We start from the raw sequence: 10,653 nt of genomic DNA on the forward strand, positions 1-10,653 counted from the left end.
CTATGTGTAACACTGTAAATTGTCAAAACAAAATTTTCAATTTTAAATCACATAAAACTCAATATCACATTTTCTCAAAACCATAATGTATCAATTGTCAAAAACACAAATCAACAAAACAATCGATAGTATGCTAGAATCCTCGAACATAATCTCGAACAGGTGTGTACAATCAAGTCGGCGCCTTCCCGCGATCCTGAGAACTACCTGAAACACATAACACACAACATGGTAAGCACGAAGCTTAGTGAGTTCCCCAAAATACCACATACACAAATAATAAGCCTTTCATGGTGATAGCTCGGCATGGACCCTCTGGTCATGCATCTCGGTGAGGACCCTCCGGTCTCACGACTCAGTGTGGACCCTCCGGTAATCTGTCTCAATGATGATCCTCCAGTCTCACAGCTCGGGTTGGACCCTCTAGTCCTATATCTCAATGAAGAAGCTCTGGTCTCACAACTTGGTTTCGATCCTCCGGTCCTAACTCAGTAAAGCACAGAATAATATATCATACATCACAAAGACAAAATGCATAATATCGCATAACTCAGTATAAGCACATAGGACCCTCTAGTCGATGACTCAAATAAGACCCTCCGGTCACACAGTATTACCACTCAGGTAAGTATAGTGAGAAACTCACCTCGTAAGTAAGCAAGTAGATCTAGCACCCCGCGAACAGTCTAGACTCCCCCTACATAATATAATTATCTCTACTAAGTACTTTGTAATAACCACTCCGAGATGTTATGCTAAATCCTCCACTAAATCTCAAAAGGGTGAAAAGACCATTTTAACCCTCCATGATCTCCAAGGTCCACAATTGACCAAACCCTAAAAGTCAATGAAAGTCAACGCTCAAGTCAATAGTCTATGTTGATTAAACTCGTCGAGTGCATCTATACGACTCATCAAGTTCCTTCGTCTTCTCTGAAGTATCGGGAAAATCCAACTCAACTCATCGAGTTGTCTCATCAACTCGCCGATTTACAGCGCGTCCATTCTTTCGGGGAAAACCCTAGCTGACTCGTCGAGTTGCCTCATGCACTCGTCGAGTACCTTTAGACCAATTCTCATTCCGACGATTCTAAGAAGAAATAATGTCCTAAACTCTAGATCTAGCCTCCTAAGGCTGAAATACCACATAAAGATGCATGATTTACATCCATGCATGGCATCTGGGCCTCAAAATGCCAAAACAAGCTATATATGGGGTTTAATGCATAAAAGCTTCCCACTAGCTTGATAAAGCTAGGATCTTTGGGCTCAAGGGACCTCATACTGTCCAGATCTGAAGTCTCAACTCCATGGCAAGCTCAAACAACTCTATAACTCAAAGAAGGATGGAAAAAGGCCCTAAACTCCCTAGAAAAGAGATCTAACCAAACAATGAGCAAGGTGGTAAATTTTTACCTTCAAACGGAAGCTAGGAGTGAATGAACACCGGATCTAAAAGCTCTCTCTCATCCCAAGCCTTTTGCTCATCAACCTTCCTCCAAAAATGCACTAAAACACACAATATTAGCCTTTCTTTCTCTCACACAAGGTTATAGCTCGATTAGGGTTTCTCTCAGAGTGTTAAGATGATAACCAAGGCGGAAATGAATGATTAAGGTCCTTTAAATAAGACATAAAACCTGAAAATTAGGGTTTTCCCACTCAGCTGCGACTCGTTGAGTAGACTCTAAAAATCATGCAGCCATTAACTCCTCTACTCGGTGAGCTGGGGCATCCAACTCATCGAGTTTCTCTGACATCATGAATGCAAATTAATTAAATATTATACCAGGGATTGGGGATGTTACAGTATGGATATATTAATGGTTGGAATCGGAGTTGTATCGAGTGAGTTATGGACTTCGGGAGAATTAGGGTTTTGGGAAAAGCCCTAGTACGCGGGGCGTACCAAGGTGGTACGCAGGGCTTACCCAAGAGAAGGAACCATGTGAGGCGTAGCTGAGAGGAACGTGTGGCGTATATGCGAGGTTGGGTCGGGGTGCACGGCCTCGTATGCAGGCCATACGAGATGATATGTTGGGCGTATGAGGGTCAGATTGAAAACCCTAATCTTGGAGTTATACCCTATATAAGCATAGTTTTAAGCCTCCTTCATTCTAAGCCTCCTTGATGAAAAAGATGGGGATCAAGGAGAATCTTATGGATCTGGATTTTGTGACTCATTGTCAGCTTGATGAAGATATAAAGCTCTAAACTTGATCATTGATATCTTAGATCTCCCATTTGTGAATTTTAGTTCATTTCGATCCCAAGGATGAGATCTAGTGGTCTTGATTTCATTCTAAAAGCTTTGAGTTGCCCATCTTAGTGATTCTGAGGTTCAATGTCCATAAAGTTGGTACCTTTAGAGTTTAAGACCATCTATGTTGGAGTTTGAGTCATTTCCATGGAAGTAGAATGTTATACTTTGAGATTTTGTATTTTTGCGGCATGTAAAGTCACCAAGTCAATGGCTTTATTGTTCTAGTCATTTAATAAGAAGTATATTTGTGGTTTGGACTTGTTGGACCGAGAATTAAGAGCTTAATGAGGTTTGGCTTAATAGAGTAGTACACTAGGCATACAAGTCTGTACGCACATCGTATAAGCCAAATAGCCTGTACACTTAGTATACAGCTAAGTACGCCCTGTGTACTCAGTCAGGTGGAGTTTGATTATTGGGCTTTAGTGTGAGCCAACTGTTGGGCTTATTTGTCTTGGGCCCTGTTGGGCCATCAGGTTTTGGGTTGTTAGAGATGTTAAAAAAGGCCCAGGAAGTAATTGGGCCCAATTTGGAAAATTGGCCCATGGTTTGGGCCACAAGTGGTTTGTAGCATTTTAGGTTTAAGTGCTTTGATTATTATTGGACCATCAGAATACAAAGTGTATTGGACTAAAAAGAAGGACTGGGCCACATGGCAAGACCCATGTAGAGGTATGGGCCCAATTTGGAAAATTGGGCCATTGGTTGACTAATCGGCCTTTCGGCCTTTCATAATATAGTTTGGGCCATAGATTTGAATAGGGATAGGTTAGGGGTAAAATGGTCTTTTTACCCTGGGTATGAATTTATTAGCTTAGGAAGTTGTCAGGGAAGCAACTACGGATTTCGTTCAGGAAGCCTCTACAATCGAGGTGAGTCTGCTCACCATACCAATGGGTCGAAGGCACCAAGGTCGGACCATCATGTGTTATGTGGTATACTTGCTATTATGTGACATGTGTTATGCTAGTCATTTCTGTGATATGTGGTATGTTAGTTGACTCTGTGTTGCTTGCGTGGAAGACCCTAGGGGGTTCCCAAGGCAATTGGATATCAGACCGTGTGGGGGTTCCCATGGCATTCCAAGCTAAGACCATGTGGAGGTTCCCATGGAAGTTAGTTAAGACCATGTCTGGGTTCCCATGGTAGGTAGTTAAGACCATGTGGGGGTTCCTATGGCAGTGGGCTAAGACCATGTGGAGTCCCATGGCACCCGGTGTAAGGCATTAGAGGGTTTCCATGGCATCCTTTTATGTTTATATGCAGGGCTTCTGTTATTGATATGGTTTATGTGATTACATTGATTATGTGGGGTATGCTATGGGGAACTCACTAAACTTCGTGCTTACAGTTTTGTTTATGGTTTCAGGTATCATTGGTTTGGAAAGGAAGGGCCCGACTTGATTGCAACACACACACCCATGTTTTTGCATTATGTGATTTCGAGATGTAAATCTGATAAATATTTTAATTAAACCATGTTTTTGAATGTTTGCAATAAGTGACACTTGTGGTTGACTATATTGTAAAATGAAATTTTTACCATGGAATTTTGGGTCGTCACAAGTTGGTATCAGAGCCTTGGTTTGAGGAATTCAGACATACTTTCAGGTGTGTCTGAACTCAAACTAAGGTTTTGCAAAGTTTTTCAAAAGAAAAATGTTTTCTAGGAATGAGTTTTCTAAGATAAGAAAGGGTGTAGTGCATGCAATCGGTCGAGCTCAAGTATGTTTTCCCAATAATACCCATATATGTTATCTGTTATGATCTGATTTATGAATCTATGAATCTGATGCTAGATAAGGCTAGGAGAGATGCCTTTGTAAGTATGTTGTATGATATGGTACACTTGCATGCCAGTGTTGATTAGTCGGCGATATATTGACCTAATATGTGATGCTTGTTGCCTTTGGGGATACTAGATGCTACGTTGGAATGGGAATGACTATTGGTATTAGTAATTGCTAAGTGTATGCTTTAAAACATGTATATGGTTAGGATCTTATAGTCCTAGAATAATTGATTTTCCCTTATTTCTTGTTCCTTGTCTGGTTGTGGTCCTAGGGTAGAGTTTATTATTCGACAGTCTACTAGATCATGTTTTATGTATAATTTGCATGCATAAGGCAGCCAGCAGTGAGGGTGAATTTACATAGCATGAGTTATGGAATCTGGGTTGAATGTTCTATGATAGTTTCATGGGTTGGGTAGTTACTGCATGAATGCTGCTTGCTTTCTACTTTGTGGAACGTTTGAATGATGGGAGTCAGCTACTATGTGAATATGATGATATTCAGGAGGTGGATGGTTGGCATCATAAGGAGTTCTTTAGAAGCTGATGGCAGGGTGAGGTTGCGAACCTAGGAAAGCCTAGGATATGCTCCAGTGAGTTAGTGGGGTGGTTCAGTGAGGTTAGGAGCCTAGGGGGAGCCTAGGAGTCGCTTCAGTTGGTATCGTGCTTCTGTTTAGCGGATATTTGGAGCATCATTGGAGTAGGGGACTTAGAGGATTCGGGATGATTCTAGAGGAAAGTATGGATACGTGTGGAAGGTAGTATTGGGCCTCTACTACTGAAAGCAAAGAATCCATACTCAAATCGCGAAAAGTCTTCGAGAATCTAAAAAGCCTGGGGAAAAGGATTCTTGTTTACGTTATGAGCCTCTTCATGCTTGTATATCAGTTTGGTGATGCGCTTCCAAGAAGGAGACCTAGGTTCTGGTTCTAGCTCAGGTAAGGGAATGGAGTCGATTAGCGAGTAGATGCGGGAATTCATCACCTCGAAGACTATCCGTGGTGTTTTGGAGAAGAATCATGTGATTATTGGTACATCCAATGAGGGATTTTTGAAGATCTTGGATGAACACTTGGGAGCATTCTGTGATGTGCTTTTTTATACCGTTAGAACTCGCAGTGTTTCTTTTTATGAGTTTCGTGCTTATGGAGCTCCTGCATTCTATGGGGAGAAGGACCCCATTTCTAGTAGGAGGTGGTCAGCGGTTATGGCTAGCACATTCAGGAAGAGTTTTTGTCCCATGGAGGAGAAATTCAGTTTTGGTTCATGCCTTCTGAAGGACCGGGCACGAGATTGGTGGGAAGAGGTTGGTAGTAAGTTGAGTGATGATGTTGTTGAAGCTATTTGAAGGGTGGAATTAGGAAGTTTGTGAATATATCAGGGTTCGAGACCCTGAATGGTATGATTCTAGAGCTCGAGGGCGGTAGATCGATTAGGGGTACCTCGGGAAGAGAGGTTTAGATCAAGTGCATTTACTTGAGGGTCTCAGGAAGAGACCCAAGACTTCTAAACAATGTTTGAGAGGCCAGCATGGCTGGATTCAGTATGACACGTGCGGGAAACCGTACGATGGAGTTATCACTCCAGCAGTAAGAGTTGCTACAAGCATAGCAGGATTGATCGTGTCAGCAGGTGACATTGTGAGTAAGTGCTCGGCTTAGGGCATGCCCAATCTCATGGATCGGCGGTAAGGTTTTGAACAGTTGTGGTGAGGTGAGACTGTTGTGAGACTGAGGGGTAGCCCGCAGCATTTACCAGTCCCTAGACAGTGGTAAGATGGTGGTAAATTTGTATTCTCCTTCATATTTCTTTTGTAAAAGGGTGGCTTGGGAAGTGATTAGGATCATCCGATTAGTTAAGATTTCAAGAGTATTCTTCAGGATATCCCGAGCTGAGTGATCATTGATAGGTTTTGAGCAAAACATACAATCCTATGTGTGCAGGCAACCCTAATTGAATTGGATCTAGGTTTTCTCTAATTGAACATGCACCTTGAACACCAAAGAAGAAACCCTAGGTTCTATGTATTATAATTAAATTCACACAATAAGGATTGAAATACATACCTTGATTGTTATATTGTAATAACAATCTAAAAACCGTGCTTGAAAGACCTTTGGTAGCAATCGCCACAAGTGGCGCGCCTCTAATGGATCACAAATAAACCTAGCAACCAAGGATTACTATGGCGAGAGAGAAGGGAAGTGGAAAATTCGGCTCTAATCCTTTCTTGGAGTGCATGGGACGAAATCCAACCCTATAGGGGCTTATATAGGTGATAAGGAAGATTTAGGGTAAGGCAGGTGTATCTTAGATAACCCTAATCCCTTAACTTCTTCCCTAAGGTTTAGAAGGCACCCTTAGAGCCCAACGAAACCCTTGGAGCAACTAGATTTCGTCCGCCCCCCTAAGGGAGGTTTTAGAATGCTCAATGCTCAACTATTGAACATTGTCACATTTAGTCCCTGTAATTTCAATTAATTCCTTTAATCTCAAAATTAACTCCAAGTTAAGTTATGATTAAATATTAATTAAACTATATGATTACTAGCTGATATATTATTCACATAATACTTTATTAAATCATTTATTTTGATTTATCAATCAAGTAATAAATTAATAAATCATTCTTCTGTCTCTAACAGTCATCCTATTCCATTGCCAAGTTTGCAGGCAACCCAAAAGGACATTGCTACTATCAATTCAAGTTTATACCAATTATAGTTGGGCTTAGACACCTAATCCAACAGTCTCCCAGTTGGATAAGTCTAATAACTATAGTTGAAAATATAATTTTCCAAGTTTGTAGCTACCAAAAGCCGATGTCGAACTCTGACCCAGTCAGTGACATATCCTTAGATAAGGGATCAAATATTCCTCCGTTCTACAGGATATCATATGGACATAAGACAAGGATTATAATCATTCTTTCTATCCATGTGTTTTTTCCCGATTTCCGATTTATGACAACTGACCACAGACTACAATTGAACACGTCAACTTAGTCCAGGCTTGGCCAAGCGGTTAGGGTGTCATCACTAAATCATCGAGGAGCCCACAGATATCGCTTTTATCCCCTTAGGGTAAAAGGAACGGATAAACTTTGACTCGTATGCTTGTACTATTTACTCATGAAATCACACACAACTATACGTTTTATAACACCAAGTTACTAATGCGTTTACGTATTATAAATGAACAACTGACTTGTAAACAAAAACTCATATGTCTCCGTTTCAAGAATATAAGATATTATCGTCTCACAATCACTCGTGATAAAATCCATGAAGTGATTCAAATGAGCTTGGGTTTAATCCAATACTCAAATCCTATATCAAGAGTACTCAAGAACACTGCAACAAACGTGTGTTATGTCTAAGCACTTAGACAATCTACAGAAGGATTCATGACATTCTTAATTCACTAATTACTTCTAAAGTATGACCGACTGTGGATGCTTGAATAACCTAGTTATTTGGGAAATAAAACATGCGAAGTGAAACACAAGAATAACCTAATCCAATATGGTCTTAATCTTTTGAATATATATAAAACACTTAATATTTCACACCCCCAAACCAGAACGGCGGAAACGTTCGGGGGCGGAGGACGTCATATTCAGTATCATAACAGTTCATAGAAAGGAAAGTACACACCACCATACATATATAAAGGTTTTAAAAATGTTTACATCATTGTATTCATTACATGCTGAAAAGATAAATGCATAAACATCTTTCAAAAGAAATAATTAACGCCAGCGCGTTAATCCCCAAAAGTTGATTTCCAAACCTACTTAACGGTTCCCTAAGAATACAAGTTATTTCAAAGAAAAAGTGTCATCAATTAAGTTGGTGAGTTCATAAGTGATTTAGAAACATTGAATGCCATTCCAGAGTGTATATTTTCCAAGAAAATCCCTTATTTTCTTATAAAAGTGTGATATGCATGAGAATATATGTATTGAATAATATAGCTAGTTGAATCAAGAAAATCCCTTATTTTCCTATTAGTCGTTTGTTTTGCATACAAGGAAAATCCCATATTTTCCTAAAGTAATAGTTAGCCTAATGTCCCAGACTAAAAACCGAAAGCAAAAGACATGCTTTAGAAAGTTGAAGCATAGTTTTATATAATAAAACCCATTAGAAGATTTCAGTTTATTAGATGAATAATAGTTTTTATAACTACTCATTCATAAATAAGAAGTATTATATAATTGTATATCCGATGAGTTTTATAACCATACTAAACATAATATGCCTGTAACGACGTTCTTTAGGCGTCGTAGCGTTATGAAAAACTGTCACCCCAAAGGAAGGACTGTAGCTAACAGTCAGGGCGCGGGATCATGACTTCCCGTATAGATCTATACATATTTGACACGTTCTCCGAACGGGAGACTCTGGTTATAGACAGGACTTGTAGCGATACCCTCTAACAAAAAGGCAGTATTTGAAGATGTACACGTCTCATGGATTCTCAGTTAAGTCTGTATTAAAGTAATAGTTTTGTATGCAACGTTTATCCTTTTTCACAATGTTTGACAAAACATAAATCATAAGTTTTTAGAATGTATAAAACGTTTAGCAATGAAAGATACTTTGGAATTATTAAATACTTTGTATAAATCTAGTGCATGCAAAGTATGACAAGAGTTTTCACATAGTAGTACTAAATCACAAGTGATTCATTTGATAAAAACGAGTAAAGTAAAATTTTATGAAATACACGATAATAACCGTATGTTTACTTGTATTCCCCCCCTAAAAGAGTATATATATATATATATATATATATATATATATATATATATATATATATATATATATATATATATAAGAAAAACATTTAAAACGTATTTAAAGTGTGTTTGTAGGGGTATGAACTCACTTGAAAGTTTGAAGATAGCGAGATGGAAAACCGGGCAAAGTTTCGTCTCGGGAAACAGATTTTTCTCGGGATTCTCGGGAATCTCGGGAGTAAAATCGATCTTCGGGACTTGAGCAAAATGATCAGGGCTTCGGGGTAGTGCGGGCACGGAAATCGAGGCAATATCGTGAGAGAAATGAGAGAAATGGGGAGAATTTTCTGGAACCCTCGCATCTCTATTTATAGTGGTCTGGGAAGCCTCGGTACGCGGGGTGTACGCTCGTACGCGGGGCATACTCGTGCGTCACTCGTGACCGAGTCCTCGACTGCTTCGCTTCGGATGGGACGGATCACATAGACTCGCGTAAGGGCGACGTGGACGGACCGAGACCAAGGCCTTCGTGTACGCGGGGCGTACGAGGCTACGCAACACGTAACTCGGATGAGGACGCTGACTCCCCCTTCGGATATTACCAGATTTTTTATTTAAATTTATATATAATTTATTTAATAAACTTCAAAAAATCATATCTTTTTCATACGAACTCCGTTTTCGATGGTCTTTATATCCACGCGTAGGTGAGACTATGTTCTACAACTTTCGTTTAGACTCCGTTGGCAAATTATGAAATTATTTTTATTATTTATTTATAAAATGTCGTGATTAAGGAATTTCTTTAAAAATTCATAACTTCTTTATCTGACGTCGGTTTTTGCCAGACTTTTTACCGCTGAAATACCATTGTAGAGACCTTCGATTCTCGTTTAGGTCATTCCGGCCAAAAGTCGCTCGATCTCCGACTCGAGTTTTTAGCTGTCTGCTGCTAAGCCGAACTTGGAAAAATCTTAACTTCAATATACGAAGCCAGATTTGGGCATTCTTTTTACGTACGATCCCGGTTTAATGATATTAAACATAGTAGGAATTTAAATAGATACTTTTTGGGCATTTTATTATCAAAGTTAATTTTATTAACTCCAAGGTGGTTACAATACTTGACTTTTTAGGTCATTACAAAGAGTTGAAATATCGGGTTGTTACATCATCCCCACGTTAGAGGGAATTTCGTCCCGAAATTTTAATACAAAAGAGAAGTCTTAGGGGCTGAGGAAGAGGTGCGGATACTTCTGTTGCATTTAGTCTTCCCGTTCCCATGTCAACTCGGGTCCTCTCTTAGCATTCCATCGAACCTTTACTATTGGAATGCGACTCTGTTTAGTTCATTTAACTTCCCTATCCATGATCTCGACGGGTTCTTCCACAAAGTTAAGATTTTCATTTAGTTCGAATTCATCGAGTGGAATTACAAGTGTTTCGTCGGACAAAAACTTTTTCAGGTTCGATACGTGGAATACTGGATGTACTTTGTTAAGCTCAATTGGAAGTCGGAGTTTGTAGGCCACTGGACCAACTCTTGAAATGATTTCGAAGGGTCCAATGTACCTAGGATTTAGCTTCCCACACTTTCCAAAGCGTATCATGCCCTTCCAGGGTGAGACCTTCATTAATACACGGTCGCCAATGTGGAATTCCAAGGGTTTACGTCTTTTTTCGGCATAGCTCCTTTGCCTATCCCTTGAGGACTTCAGTCGTTCTCGTATTTGCACGATCTTTTCAGTCGTTTCTCTGATGATCTTCGGACCAGTGAGGGTGCTATTAGGGACTAAACCTTTTGCCAATTGCGTGTCGCCCACTTCCGTCCAGCACAGAGGTGATCTGCACTTA

Source organism: Lactuca serriola, chromosome 1 (assembly GCF_051521515.1).
Source record: "Lactuca serriola cultivar US96UC23 chromosome 1, Lser_US96UC23_V15, whole genome shotgun sequence".
Lineage (NCBI taxonomy): Eukaryota > Viridiplantae > Streptophyta > Magnoliopsida > Asterales > Asteraceae > Lactuca > Lactuca serriola.